At 45.7% G+C, this 16,258-nt stretch overlaps 1 protein-coding gene across 1 annotated transcript in view; it reads left to right on the top strand.

The window, feature by feature from the left end:
* The window catches only part of NRGN (neurogranin), a 45,786-nt gene extending 29,623 nt beyond the window's left edge, over nucleotides 1–16,163 (top strand). The window contains exon 3 of the mRNA XM_033172211.1: nucleotides 16,050–16,163. The gene's annotated coding sequence lies outside the window, so the exon portion shown is untranslated. The remainder of the gene's footprint in view (nucleotides 1–16,049) is intronic.
* Nucleotides 16,164–16,258: the final 95 nt, after the last annotated feature.

Here is a 16,258-nt window from a genome sequence, read left to right as displayed (position 1 = left end):
GGAAACTCTGCTCCTTTTCCCTTATGGGGTATCCAGGAGCCCATATAGAGTCCTTAAGTGGGTTCCCTATTGGTAGGAGAAAATAACAGATGCCAGCCAGAGAATATTGAGAAGCAAAGCGGCTAGGAAGCCTGATCTTTATTAACTGTTGCAACAGAGTCTCCACTCACCACACGCAGGAGGGAGAGAACCCAGAGCAATGGCATGCAAACCCTTATATAGACTTTTGAAACTGCCCACCCTATAGCTCAAGACCACCCCCGAAAACATCATACATACATCACACAGAAGGAGGAGGTCTACAGCAGAAATACATCACAGGAGGTGGTCTACAGCAGAAATTGTGTCTGCCAGGATACCTGACAATGGTCACTGGTTGCTTTACCTGGGCAGCCCGGCCATTCTTTTGCGATGGTAAATACTTTAATTCCTGAATCCAGGTCACAGGCTCACCCTAAAGGTAAAGGGACCCCTGACCGTTAGGTCCAGTTGCGGATGACTCTGGGGTTGCGGTGCTCATCTCGCTCTATAGGCCAAGGGAGCCGGCGTTTGTCCTTAGACAGCTTCTGGGTCATGTGGCCAGCATGACTAAGCTGCTTCTGGCGAACCAGAGCAGCACACGGAAACGCCGTTTACCTTTTTGCCGGAGCGGTACCTATTTATCTACTTGCACTTTGACATGCTTTCGAACTGCTAGTTTGGCAGGAGCAGGGACCGAGCAACGGGAGCTCACCCCGTTGCGGGGATTCAAACCACCGACCTTCTGATCAGCAAGCCCTAGGCTCAGTGGTTTAGACCACAGCGCCACCCGCGTCCCTCACCCTATTCATACACAAATATGCCCTTAAGACAGGTAAGCAAAAGAGAATGGAGAGGCTTCCCCATTTCTTTCCTTCTTGCAGGGAAATATTTGAGGTCAATTTGGGAGAGTCAAAATGGTTTGGGAGAGTCAAAATGACTTCAGGATTGCTCTCCTGTATTATTTTAGACACGTGGTTTATATACTTATGTATGTGTTTGCCTTGTACACTTATGAACATTTATTTTATATTTGGTACCTTAGAATTCTTATAATGTCACCCACTGGCAAACCTAGCTCTCCCCTCTAGAAATGCAAACCCCTGGCCTTTGTTTAGGCAGCACCTCCTGGGCACAATTGTGTGGGTTTTTGAGCCTGTTCACCCCTGCGGTTGTGGGAAGCAACTGAGCAAGGAGAGGAAAATGTGCTTACACATTAGGAGCAATTTGTTTGGAATGGTTATTAGCTCAGCAAGACGCCACTTTTCTCTCCCACCCACCACCCTGGGAAAGCTGTGCTGGCGCACCAGCCGAGAAGGGCAATTAGCAGACCACAAGATGCTACTTTTAAAATCTGGGATCCCTCAAGCACGCAGTTGCGTCAAGACAAGTAAGTTGCATCTGCTTCAGCCAAGAATGCAGTTGCATTCCGCCCCCACCCCCTTTTCTAAAGGACGTTTTAGAACAATCCAAATCTAGCCCAGGCAACCTGTGTGTAATAAACCATCAATCTGCCTGCTCCAATATCTGCTTTCCACTTTTCCTCTGATAAATAAATCACAACACTGTCTGCTAAATCCACTCCACACTCCTGCACTTCTCAATAGAGAAAGTCGCATTTTAAATAACTAAACCTACCTTTCAACCTTGGAAATAATTATGCAGATTTGATTAATTCCCTTTGAGATGAATAAATGAAACTAACTAGCTCATTGTTGTCAACACCATACTGTTTTCTGCATATAAATGGATTCGGCATCTCAAAAAAAGAGCTTTTTTAATTCCTAAAAAAAACACCCCAAAAACTAATTTAACTTTTAAAGTTACAATTACTACATGCCAGGAAGAAGAGAAAAACATGGAGTAGTTGTCTAGCTTGTCTTATTATGAATATTAGAGTTTATTATTGTGCCATCAATGCGTGTGGAAGTTCACAAAGTATAAGAAGTCAGGTCCCTGCACTCAAGGAGCTTCCAAACTACATTTCAAATACAGTGAAATTAATTCGTTCCAGAGGTCCGTTCTTAACCTGAAGTACCACTTTAGCTAATGGGGCCTCCCACTGCCGCCGCTGCGCAATTTCTGTTTTCATCCTGGGGCAAAGTTCTTAACCCAAGGTACTACTTCCGGGTTAGCGGAGTCTGTAACCCAAAGTGCTTGTAACCCAAGGTGTTTGTAACCCGAGGTACCACTGTACAGGGGAAATGACAGAGGAAGGGGAGAGGCAACAAATTCAGCTGATGTTGAAGGGGCTTAGTTCCAGATGATGCTCACCAGATGATTAAGCTACAACTCCCATCAGCCCCTGCCAGTGTAGTATGCTAGCTGGGACTGATGGGACTTATAGTCCAAAATATCTGGAGGACACCAGCTTGGAGAAGGCTTATTTTAGCTATGGATTTCCAGCCTGCAGATGCCATGCTGGGCACCTGGTTTAGCCATCCTTTCAAATCAGGGTGGGGAACCTTAATGTGTCCAAGGGCCACATTCCTTCATGGCCAACTGTCACGCTTCAGGGGCTCAGCTCCCCCCTCTTTTTTGGCTGTAGATAAGCAGAACAAAGCGAAAGGAGTCTCTTACCAGTTAGAAATCTTAATGATCACAGTGAGAGAACAAAGAATCCCTGTCCTAGGAATGGCGGTGCTCCCAATTAAGGGTTCCACCCACTTCCTCCCGAGTCACCCACTTCACTTTCGCGCCTTGCAACCTGATCTTGCAACCACTGTGGTTTCTCTTTTTTAAAAAATTTTTATTACATATTTTATTATAAGACAACAACGAAACACCAAAAAGAAAAAAGAAAACATACAAACACATATATTTCACAGACCATTACATTGACATTTTCCATTGTATGAGGACTTCCCCCAATCCCCTCCTCTGAGCTTCATTGTCCATTTAACTCCAATAGCAGGTTCTTCTTCTAAACTCTCAAATTATAAAATTAATACTTTACAAATCATCAAATTATATAAATTACCGACATCCTAGCTGTACTTCCTTAAGGATATTCTATATATTACACCACTTCTTCAAATACTCTTTAAATTTCTTCAAATCTTCTACTTTCTCCTCTTTCTGGTCACGGATCCTCCCATTCATCTTGGCGAGTTCCATGTATTCAAGCATTTTCATTTGCCAATCACTTATCATGGAAATTTCTTGCATTTTCCAACATTTGGCTATTAATAATCTAGCTGCTGTTGTGGCATACAAAAAGAATGTACCACCTTTCTTTGGGATCTCATCTCCTACTATTCCAAGCAAAAAGGCTTCTGGCTTTTTAACGAAGGTATTTTTGAATACCTTTTTTAGTTCATTATAATTTCCCCCCCAGAAGTCTTTTATCTTGGGGCATGTCCACCACATGTGGAAGATCTTGCAACCGCTGTGCTTTCTGTGCTGCCACCTTATCTGCTGTCTTTGACCTTGGGCTGAGCGGCTGGACGCTGTTAACTCTCTCTCTCCCAGTTCTTCTCCTCCTAGCTGTTCCCCACCCAGTACTTCCCAGCTTCTGCCTTCTGAACTATGTCCCTCTGCAAGCCACTGTTCCAAATCTATACTACTTCCTTGTTCCTGGGAAGATTCAGGATCCTGATCAGGAGCAGGGGGAGGGGGAGCCTCCCACCATTCCTCCTCAGTGCAGCCCTCCTCAGCACGGTCCCTGACGTCAACCTTCCGGTGGCCACATACCAGCGGTGGGCGGGGCCAGATGCAAAGGGGGCAGAGCAAATGGGTGCAACTCTTCTCTGCCATGCAAAAATCAGAGGAAGGAAGCAGCATCGTCACAGTTCCAAGGCACATTCTGGCTGATCAAAAACATTCAAGGGTGTGGCCTGTGGGCGGGTTTGTAACCTGGGGAGAATCGCACACCCTCCAAGTTTTTCTATTTCCCAGTGACAGTCCTGGAATTATGAAAGCTTCCGGCTTCTGATTTGATCCCGGAATGTCCCTATTTCCCCAACCATTGCCACCACCGCCAAGCTGGGAAAGGAGGAGGATGATCTATCACTTGTCCTGAGCTGCGATGGCGGCAGTGGTGGCTGCAAAGGAGCATACTGTTGCCTCCCCGTGGCCTCTCCTTCCCATGGCTGCCACTGCCGGCCTCCTCCCTTGGGCAACACGTAGCAGCTGCTGGGAAACAGTCAAGAAGGCAGCAGGGAGACTGTGGTCACCAAAGCATAGCCGCCGACTCTGTGGGGTTGGCAGAGGGCAGGGCCACTCTGAGTGGGAAGAAAGGGAGAGCAGAGAACAAGGAGTCTTGATTTTAACAACAACAACAACAACAACAACAACAACAGGTAATAGGTAAAGGATCCTGGACGGTTAAATCCAATCAAAGATTATGGGGTTGTGGCGCTCATCTTGCTTTGAGGCTGAGGGAGCCAGCGTTTGTCCACAGACAGCTTTCCGGGTCGTGGCCAGCATGACTAAACCGCTTCTGGCACAACAGAACACTTTGGTGGAAACCAGAGTGCACGGAAACACTGTTTACCTTCCCAACACAGTGATACCTATTTATCTACTTGCACTGGTGTACTTTCAAACTGCTAGCTTAGCAGGAGCTGGGACAGAGTAACAGGAACTCACCCTGTCACGGGGATTCGAACCGCTGACCTTCCGATCGGCAAGCCCAAGAGGCTCAGTGGCTTAGACCACAGCCCCACCCACATCCAATAATAATAGTGATCATCATCATAATTTATTTGTACCCCACCCATCTGACTGGTTGCCCCAGCCACTCTGGGTAGCTTCCAACCTATATAAAAAAAATGATAAAACATTAAACTTTAAACAAAAACTTCCTTATATAGGGTTGTCTTCATATGTCTTCTAAAGTTTGTAGAGTTACTTATCTCCTTGGCTCTGGGGTTGCATAACTCCGTACCTTCCAACATTTCTTTGATGAAAATAGGGGCATCCTAAGTGGAAGTGGGACATTCTGGGATCAAATTAGGAACCGGGACAGCTTTTCTAAATCCGGGACTGTCCCTGGGAAATAGGGACACTTGGACGGCAACCTTTCCCTCCTCTGGATCTCCAACAACTGGCATTCAGAGCCAAACCCCCCAGCTGTGTGAGGTATGCAGGAATATAAAAAGTAGCTCCCTGTGATGTTTTAAACACCCATATCATATACTGGAAGGACTGGAGGCACAATTGCATGTGGAAAGATTTCTTGTGTCTTCAAAAGGCCCTTGGATCTGTGGAATTAAGACTCTCTTTTAGGACATCTGAATTTGCCCTCTCCATTCCAGGCGCACAGTTTTTGCCCTGCACAAATAGGCTTGCATCCTCTTCGACAGCATGACTTCATTAGTCAAATCCATATGGGGATATCGTTGGCATATGCAAAGCTTATAGCTTTCCCCCCGAAAGCATTTGCAGACCAAATGTACAGGTTTGCGGGGGAGGAAAGACGTTAGAAGGGAAATGGAATTTGGCCTTCTGACAAATTAAGATAGTATTTGATGTAAAAAAGCAACGTGGTCTGTTTCCTTTCATCTTTTCTTTTTAAAATTTAAATAAAAACCCTAAAGCCCTGTTTGCTGATGCGTTGTTGCATGTATGCTGCGGAGTGCAAGTCAGATAGATGGAGCGTGTCTGACGCTTGTCAAACGGGGACTGCAAATATTGATGTGAGCTATTGACCAATGAATCTCAGCCTGTTGCCGTGGGGGGGGGGGGAGAGAAGGAAGAGAGAGTGACTGGGCCAGCTTCTAAGTAATGCCAAATAGTTTTTATCACCCAGCCCAGAAGTTCTAAAATTGTGGTCCATGGTGCAATGATCGTCTTTGAGCGCCACTCAACAGCTGGGGATATCTGTACTTAGCTCTGCGTTTGATTATTATTTTTTTACTGATGACAGAGATGGAGGCTGTTTTGACTGGGGCAGAATTAGGGGTGGGTGAATCTGTCAATTTTGGCTTCTCATTTTTCCAGTCCCCAGTTTGCCCCATTTCACATCATTTTACCAATTTTTTAAAAGAAGTGTACATGGAAATCTGCTTGTGTTTTCATACACGTTTCCCTTAATGCCCACAGTTTTTGCAAGTATTTTTGCCCAATGTATATGTTTTTGCAAGAACCCCCCCGCCCCCAAAATTGTACACTTTTGTACATTGTGTACATCTTCAAGGTTTTGCTATTGACATAGGAAACCCTATGCAGCTGAGAATCAGAATACTTGGCAGACTGACTGCCTTAAGAACATTGGAAGCTGTCTTACAATGAGTCCGACCATTTGTCCATCTAGCTCAGTATTGCCTACTCTGACTGACAGTGGCTCTCCATGTTTTCTCTCCCTTTTTTGCAATTTAACCTTTGTTGATTTTAAATATTGAACTCATTCACCACAGAAAACCCAAAGAAAAAACAAATCACATCAAATACACACAAAAAAAATAAAGTTCTTCCATACGTTGAGACTTTGGTCATCCTCAGCATGGGTCCTTTGTTTCCTTGTTGACTGCATATTGTATGACCTTTAACTTATCATAAATTATCTGTAATCTTTGTAGCATATAACACTGCAGAAGTTAATCAAAGCATGTCAAAGATTTCATATGTGAACAATGTTCTTTTAAATATAATCTGTATGTATCCCATTCTTTGTTAAACTTTTGGTTTTTCTGGTTATTAATTTTTCCTGTCATCTTTGCCAATCCTACATAGTCAAATAATTCCGCCTGCCATTCCATTTTAGTTGGTATTTTGTCTCCCTTCCACCATTTGGCTGTCAGCATTCTCACGGCAGTGGTTGCATACATGAATACCTCCCTCAGTTCGGCTCTCCAGGTTTTCAGACAGTATTCTCCCCCAGCCTTACCTGCTGGTGTTGTGGGTTGATCCTGGGGACACTTCCCCATTGGAGGATACCCTGCTGGTCATGCCGTGGTTGGCAGATCACCATCTAGTGACAGCAAGGAACAGCACCCTTTCCATAGCTCCACCAAGCCTCTGGACCACCCTCCCCCATATGATTCGAGAGACGTCAACTAGGACATGTCTTAATTTGTTCAGGCGTTGTCCTGACCATTAAGTTTTGGGTTGCACTGCTCAATATTTTGTTGCAGGATCTTGATCCTGAATTTTTGTAGACGGTATCTATTTTTATTGACAAGTACTATAGGCAAATGGCTCCTGCCCACCTAGCAGTTCGAAAGCACGTCAGAGTGCAAGTAGATAAATAGGTACCACTCTGGCGGGAAAGGAAATGGCGTTTTTGTGCGCTGCTCTGGTTTGCCAGAAGCGGCTTAGTCATGCTGGCCACATGACCCAGAAGCTGTACGCCGGATCCCTCGGCCAGTAAAGTGAGATGAGCGCCGCAACCCCTGAGTCGTCCGCGACTGGACTTAATGGTCAGGGGTCCCTTTACCTTTTTAGGCAAATGGCAGCTCATAGAATATAGAAAGGTCACTTCCTCTGCACCCTATATTTAAAGCACATGGCTTCCCCCCCCCAAGAATTCTGGGAACTGTAGTTTGTGAAAGGTGCTTGGAAATTGTAGCTGCATTAATACCTGCTGCAGATACCAGGGATTAAGCCTGGGCCCTTTTATATAACAAGCTGCATGTCCTCTGCACCCCGTGATAGATCCAAGAGTTGTCTTGCTTGATCTCCCTTTTAGAATAGGTTCGTTTTCCTGTTTTCATTTTAAATGTGTTTATTTCAATTGGGCCTGATTCCTTATGTGTGTATGCATGCACTAGAAATCCAAAACAATCATTGAACCCTGCATGGTTCCTCCATTTCAGCTTGAAAATAAGGAAAGAACCAGTTCCGCTTTTCACGGCGACTCTGGTTTGTTTTTCTTTCTGTTTCTTTTCTGCAAACTTCCCACATGTAGAACCAGCAAAGAGTCACAACTGTATGTCCTAGTTTTTAACATGGCAGGCAGCAATCCTACACGCTGGTAGTTTGCATGGAAACAAGGACTTAACGCCCCAGCGGAGATGAAGGAGCTTGATTTGAATTTGATTTCTTCCTTAGCAACACCAGGCTGAATGCCTCACATCAGCACATGCTATTTTTAAAACCTGGCAGGAAAAAGGTATAGAAAAGTGGAGTAAATCAAGGGCGGATACCGTTTGAGACTCTCGGGACTCTTGTGCCCATCGGTGCCTTGCCATGCAAGAAAGGATGAGTGTGTTTTATCTCTCACAAACACATGATCACTAAGGCTGCAAAATAAAATAAAATAAAATAAACCCTGTCTTCACTTTCCTAAGAAGAAGCCCCAGCCAAATCCAAACTTAAGAGATTTTAAAAGAAAGCAGGAGACAGACATAAGCCAGCTCTCCTTTTAGCAATTAGGCTGAACAGTCGGCGTGGGCGATATCTTCCAAGTGGAGCCTCGTTACTCAACTCCAGGTTTCTAATTGAGATATTTATTAAACGATTCTAAAGGAAAGGGAGTGACAGAAGGAGGAAGAAGAAGAAGAAGAAGAAGAGGAAGAACAACAACAACAACAAAAACAACAACAACAACAACAACAACAAGGCTTAAATAATCCTTACACTTCCTATGGATTCCGAAATCAGTTTTAGGAGGGACAGCCCTTTTATTAGGCAGAGTGAGGAAATAGGGTTGGGCAGCAGATTAGAACAGAACAGAACAACAGGAATTGGAAGGGACCCTGAGGGTCATCTATTACAACCCTAGTGCTCCAGCAATTCCACCTTTTTGGAGGACAGAGCTGCGTATGCTGCATGGATTAGATTGCCCACCCTCCCTACACTAGCCTGGAGCTAGGGATTGGCAAATAGTGATTTCTCAGAAGTTGAATGGAATCCATTCCGGAAGTCCATCCAACTCCCAGAACTGTTCGAAAACCAAAGTGCGGCTTCCGATTTGCTGCAGGACCTTCCTGCAGCCAATCAGAAGCGACAGAAGCTGTGCCGGACATCCGACTTTTGAAAATCTTGAAAACCGGAATGCTTCTGGTTTTTGATCGTTCGGGAGCCAAAAGGTTCGGCAACTAAGCCATTCGAGATCAAAGGTACGACTGTACAGTGGAACCTCGGTTTTCGAACATCTCAGAAGTCGAACGGTTTTCGGAAGCTGAACGTACCACACAGCTTCCGTATTAAGTTTTCCGTAAGTATTTGCTTCTGGAAATGCATGCTTTGGGTTTCAGAAGTCGAATGGTCTTCTGGAACAGATTACGTTTGAAAACCGAGGTTCCCCTGTACAGTCATACCTCATGTTGCGTCAGGTTTGTTTTGCGTCTTTGTAGCTTGTGAACGCAGCAAAGCTGGAAGTGTATACTTCTGGGTTTCGCTTTGCGCATATGCAGAAGTGGTGAGTGCTCTTTGCACATGCGCAGAAGCACTCTATCACCTTCTGCACATGTACACAAGCAGTCAGCGCTCTTTGCACATGCACAGAAGCGCTCTATCTCGTTCCACGCTTGCGCAGAAGCACTACTCTAGTTGCGGACTTTTTTGGGTGCAAACGGCACCCCGGAATGTATTGTGTCCTCAACTAGAGGTACCACTGTATGGCAATTTTGGTTTCTCTCAGTTTCTCATTTTCCAGTCTCGAGTTCAGTTCTGCACATTTTTGCATCATTCTGTGAGGTTTTTTTTTTTTTTTAAAGAAATCATGAAAATTCATTGTCATTTTGTTGTGAATTGCTCCTATCATTACTATTTATTAAATTTGTTAGTATCTTAATTGCTCGATCTTGCCCAAGGCAATCTAAAGCCACTTAAGTTACAACAGGGACTTCCTAAACCCCTGGAGCATTAAAGGGTGGTAAGGGGCTTCTTGCCTGCTTCTTGGCCACATGCCCAGAACATGGGAGGGGGCTGCAGGAAAGATCACCCAAGCTCCGTCCCATTGCCATTCTTGTCCAACTTACAGAAGGCAAACATCTGCAATAGGGATGTTTTGTACCTGTGGAGGCATTTAGACCCCTGGAAAATGAGGGTTCTAAATTGCACAGAGAGCTTTCATTGATGACTCCTTGCTGCAGAAGTTCATCTTCCACAAGCTGGAGGGTGGCAAAAAAATGCTCCAGTGAGCTCATTTCCACTGCCTCCTCATGTGTTTAATTAACAGTTAGACATGAAAGTACAACGAGGACTATGGTGAATAAAACACTTGTGGGAAACGGACTTTGTTTTATATTTTATACCAAACAGTTCCTCTCTATATATTAAATATCAGGCTCTGCAAATGCATCAACAAAAACAAAACAAGAATTCCCCAAGCGTGCAATAAGATTAAAATATTGAGGGTTGTATCAAAATGTGGCATTCAGTTAGTCCCTTAGGGTATCCTTGTTCTTCTGGGGGAAAAAACATTTTGTGCCTGCGGAACATGGCTGTGCTAGACAATGTATACATGGGTTGTGCAAGAGATTGCTGAATCTGTGGCAAAATGTCCAAACTTCCCTTTTGACCCACACTTGCTAGACACAGGTACGGTCTTTAAAGCTCCATGTCTGAGCACTCCCCCCCTGCCCCACTGCTGTGCCCCGGAAAACTCACTCTTTAACACTGAAATCAGTTCCCCCACAGATTGCTGTTTGCTCCGATTCAGCAGCAAAGAGCAGGTTTTTCTGGGGAGAGTGCTGGGGCGAAAAAGAAACCTCATGCGTTGACTAGCACTTGAGCCCTTTCACTAGCAGAAAGGAAACGCTAGACACAAGCCTATGTTTTAAAAGATAAGCAATGCTAGCTCACCTTTCAAGTATCAGTGCAGTTACTGTATAGGCTGCCATTATGGGATAGTTTTGCAGCAGCCCTGTTTGAAATACGAGCCCCCAGAATAGGATGCGGATCCTGCAGACTGTTATGGGATGGAGAGGACATTGCAGCAAATCCGCTGCGAGCTCATTAAACAAAGGCAGCAATGATTAATGTTAAGTGTTGTTTACGATGATCATGATTAGAGTTAATGTTTTTCCTTAGCCAAAAGCATTAAAAAAACATAAAAGATGTGGTACTGACAAATAGAACTGATCTAGAAGCAATCTGAGGCTTACAGACTCCCAGATGCAATTGTATTAAGTGAATCAGGAAGAGACAGAAGTGGGTGGATTCTCCCCCCCCCCCCGAACACTGTAATATTTATTGGTATTCCATAGCTGCCCACCCGCACAACATTGCAATTAGATAATATTCTAGACAATAGTCACTCATTCTTCTTGCTGGGTTCTGTAGGATGCATGACAACTGGAAAATTTGAAAGCTAAAATTAAATATTTTTTAGTGTTGCAGCTTCTACACTTAGGAACCCCCTGACCATTAACACCAGGCAGGTTCCAGCGCTGTACTCTTTTGGGTGCCTGCTTCAAACATTTTTGTTTAGGCAATATCCCATACAGACATGTAGGTGTTGGTGTGTTTTAATCTCTTGTACTGTTGTTTTTAGGGACACAGGTGGCGCTGTGGGTTAAACCACAGAGCCTAGGGCTTGCAGATCAGAAGGTCGGCGGTTCGAATCCCCACAACGGGGTGAGCTCCCGTTGCTCGGTCCCTGCTCCTGCCAACCTAGCACTTCGAAAGCACGTCAAAGTGCAAGTAGATAAATAGGTACCACTCCGGTGGGAAGGTAAACGGCGTTTCCATGTGCTGCTCTGGTTCACCAGAAAGCAGCTTAGTCATGCTGACCACATGACCCGGAAGCTGTCTGTGGACAAATGCTGGCTCCCTTGGCCTATAGAGCGAGATGAGCGCCGCAACCCCAGAGTCATCCATGACTGGACCTAATGGTCAGGGGTCCCTTTACCTTTACTGTTGTTTTTAATTATTTTATGAATTGTTGTAACCTGCCCGTGGAACCTTGGGAGTGAAGAGCAGGTAATAAATATTAGAGCCCCTCCCTAAGACAAATGCCTTGAGGATGGAACTATAAATGGCAATTGGCTATGATGCCCATATGGCAGAACTTTCACGTCCCCAGATAAATGCTACTGAATACAGACTGAATTGCTGCTGGGGTTGGTGGTGCCCCACAGGGGTGGCGGGTGGAGCTATGGTCTAAACCACTGAGCCGCTTGGGCTTGCCAATCGGAAGATTGGCGGTTTGAATCCTCGCGACGGGGTGAGCTCCCGTTGCTCTGTCCCAGCTCCTGCCAGCCTAGCAGTTCAAAAGCACACCAGTGCAAGTAGATAAATAGGTACCACTGTGGCAGGAAGGTAAACGGCGTTTCCGTGTGCTCTGGCTTCCGTCATGGTGTCCCGTTGCGCCAGAAGCGGTTTAGTCATGCTGGCCACACGACCTGGAAAGCTGTCTGCGGACAAACGCCACCTCCCACGGCCTGAAAGCAGGATGAGCGCCGCAACCCCATGGTTGCCTTTGACGGGACTTAACCGTCCAGTGGTCCTTTACTTTTACAGGGGTGGCCTATCCTGAACTTTCTTGGAGGTATCTGCTGAGCTGTATGTGTGTGTTGGGGGGTGGGGAGAACAGCTAGATGCCAAGCAAGATGGACTTTTGATCTGATCCAGGCACCCCCAAACTCGGTGCTCCAGCTGTTTTGGGACTACAGTTCCCATCATCCCCTGACCACTCGTCCTGTTAGCTAGGGGTGATGGGAGTTGTAGTCCCAAAACAGCTGGAGGGCCGATTTTGGGGATACCTGACCTGATCCAACAAGCTTCTTCTCACGGGACCTGTGGTCCTGCAGATGCCGTTGAGTTGAGAGCTCCTATCGGCCAGGATGACCAGCAGTCAAGTTATGACGGGAGGGGTAGGTCGGCAATGTCAGGATGAGCCACGGGGTCCCCCCATTCCCATCCTGTTGAATGTACTAGCAGTGCGAGTCTCAGTAAAGCTACAGAAGCAGAGAAAGGAACCCAGTACCTAAAATGTCAGCTTGTCTCCTGTTTTGAGACACAGGTGCCAGGTTTTGCAGGTGGCGTCAGGCAGCAGTAGACCAACACCCATCAGTAGACCATGGGGATGATTCACACCTCCCCGAGGATGAGAAAGGTGCCAAGGCTATGCACAGTATTGCGGCAATGTGGAAAACAAGAGCCACAGAACGAGAGAGAGAGAGAGGAGTTATCAGCAGCCATCTGGCAGAAAATAGCAGGAGCCAGAGTTGCTCACCACCCACACACCCTCTGCAAGAACTGTTTTCAAGTCACATCCAAAGCCCTCGTCATCCGAATGGAGACGGAGAGTTCTCCGAATGCCTCCTTAAGCTTCCTGAGTGCCCCACTGCTTTCCTGCCTCCTTCCTAAGACCGCTGTGCTTTCCAAACAACGCCCAGAACACCAACTTCCTTTCCACCAGGGATCCGGTGCAGCCAGTCCAGGCCTGGATCATCATCGCAGCATTCATTCAAAGCAGTGGGGGGTGGGGAGAGAGATTCCCGATTGCTCACAAAAGGGAGGAGATGCTTGAGTTGCTTGCAAATTATTAGCCTGCGTCCACGTGAGCTAAGTCCCACTTGAGCATCCCGGCCTGCCCATTCCAGTGTACCTGAAGGAGCGTCTCCACCCCCATCGTTCAGCTGGACACTGAGGTCCAGCTCTGAAGGCCTTCTGGCGGTTCCCTCCCTGTGAGAAGTGAGGTTACAGGTAACCCGGCACAGGGTCTTCTCGGTAATGGCGCCCTCTTTGTAGAACACCTTCCCATCAGATGTCAAGGAAATAAACAACTATCTGACTTTTAGAAGACATCTGAAGGCAGCCCTGTTTAGGGAAGCTTTTCATGTTTGATGTTTTAGCATGTTTTTAATATTACAACAACAACAACAATTTATTCGACCGTCAGTCAGAACACAATTATTATCCATACAAATTTTTAAAAACCTGAGACAACTCAGAGGGGTTTACACTAAAACATACATTAAAAGTAGATTAATCATAAAGACCCATATTGATACTATCGATTTTAACCTTACGTCGTTTAAGGGCCAAAGAAAGAAATTTGGCCACCTCAAAGGTTGTGGTACCAGTAAAATTATTCACCAAAAACGAAACCTGACATTATCTATCTACCAGGCTAAAGGTGGCCTAAGAGTGGAGCTATCCGTTTTTGTCTAAGGTCTACATAAAATGGACAGGTCAGGAGAATGTGTTCGGTTGAGTCAACCATTGTTTTTATTATTCTGTTGGGAGCCGCCCAGAGTGGCTGGGGAAACCCTGGCAGATGGGCGGGGTATAAATGAATTATTATTATTATTATTAGTAGTAGTAGTAGTAGTACAGTGGACTCACCGGATACTAATTTAATTCATCCCGGGGGTCCGTACTTACCCCGAAAAGTCAGTATCCAGACGTGCTACTTCTGTGCACGCATGCGCGGTGAAACCCGGAAGTATACATGTCCAGCTTTACCGTGTTCGTAACTTGAAATTACGTTACCCGAAGGTAACATAACTTGAGGTGCCACCGTAGAATGAATCATAACTTGTGTTTTGGAATCACAGTTTGGGACATAATATATTTGCCAGTCTTTAGTTGCTACAGGACTCTATTGTTTTTGCTGTTATCAGGCTAACAAACCTACCCTTTAAGACAAGGGCGGTGTTTTTGCAGCCCGAGGGCCACATTCTCTACTGTGCAACCTTGTGGGGGCCACATGCTAGTGGTGTGGGCGGAGCCAGTGGCGAATGTGGGCAGAACAACAAGGGCATCATATCCTCCATCCAGGCAAAAAAATAGGAAGGGGAGGAGCAGGATCAGTGAGGAGTGTGGCTTGGGACAGGGGGTTTGGTGTGGAAAAGGTGGGACACAAAGAAGCTTGGAGAGTCACATGTGGCCCCTAGGCCTGCAGCTAGGCACCCCTGCTTTAAGACTTTGCAGCACAACCCTGAAAAGAAGAAATTGGTTATTTCTATACAATTTAGGTAGTTCTGTCCCTATAATTCCCAAAAGAATAGCTGCAGGTTATTTTTAAACTGCAGGTCATTTTCAGGAGCCCAGCAGAGGTGCCCAGGACAGGTGCTAGTGGTGGGCCTTATTGGGATTCTGAAAGTTGTGTGTGTGGGGGAGTTATTATTATTATTACTATTGCTATTGTTATCATCATCATTGTTATCGTTATTATTACAATTTGTATAGTGCCCTATGCCCATAGATCTCAGGGTGGTTCACAACATAAAAATCTAGTCTAGCAAGGTGCCTTAAAGTGGGCCAAACCATTGGACTGTCTAACTCAGTGTTGTCTTCACCAGAGGTAGCTAACATGGCACCATTCAAACATTGTGGATGGCAACTCCCACCAGCCCCAGCAAGTGTGGTGAGCAGTCAGAGATGATGGGAGTTGTAGTCCAAGACATCTGGAGGTTTTGCAAAACCCCATTGGTTGCCCCTGTTCTACACTGGCCGGCAGCAACTTTTAAGGATTTCAGACGGGTCTCTCCCAGCCCTTCCTGAACATGCCAGGGTTACGAAGCAGATGAAAGACCTACATTGGTTCCCAGTACATTTCTGAGCACAATTCAAAGTGTTGGTGCTGACCTTTAAAGCCCTAAACGGCCTTGGCCCAGTATACTTGAAGGAGCGTCTCCACCCCCATCGTTCAGCCTGGACACTGAGGTCCAGTGCCGAGGGCCTTCTGGCTGTTCCCTCACTATGAGAAGTGAAGTTACAGGGAACCAGGCAGAGGGCCTTCTCAGTAGTGGAGCCCACCCTGTGGAACGCCCTCCCACCAGATGTCAAGGAAATAAACAACTATCTGACTTTTAGAAGACATCTGAAGGCAGCCCTGTTTAGGGAAGTTTTTAATGTTTGATGTTTTATCTTGTTTTTAATATTCTGTCAGGAGCTGCCCAGAGTGGCTGGGGAAACCCAGCCAGATGGGCGGGGTATAAATAATAAATTGTTATATTATTATTATTATCCACCACTGAGAATTCATAAATGTTATTTAAAGGAGAACAAGGGCAAATTCTACCTCATTGGTGGTTCCATTTTGGAAACAAAACCCTGCAATTCGGAGCTCTGAAACCAACCAAGAAATCTGAAGGGGATGTTTGGAAGCAACCCCTGCATGGGTCAGGAAGGAAGCTGTTGATGCAGGTCTGCAAATGCCAGAGTCATGAAATGTCTCTTTCTATTTACAGTGGCTAAGAAGAAATGGAATGGCACAGAAGCATCCAAGCTGGTTTCCCATTGGTCCTCTCAACAGCACCCTTTCACTTCCAGAAGAACAATCACCACCCCATTGAGTCTGATCACAGAAGAGATGCAATGCTCTCCTGGACCCCCTTTCTTTTTAGAACCGCTATCCCTACTCTTTCTGTTTTAAAAAAATAATAATCATATTGGCACT

The sequence above is a fragment of the Lacerta agilis genome, chromosome 15 (genome assembly GCF_009819535.1).
Source record: "Lacerta agilis isolate rLacAgi1 chromosome 15, rLacAgi1.pri, whole genome shotgun sequence".
Taxonomy (NCBI): domain Eukaryota; kingdom Metazoa; phylum Chordata; class Lepidosauria; order Squamata; family Lacertidae; genus Lacerta; species Lacerta agilis.
Note: the sequence above shows the minus strand (reverse complement) of the source record. Positions and strands in the feature narration are given on the sequence as shown.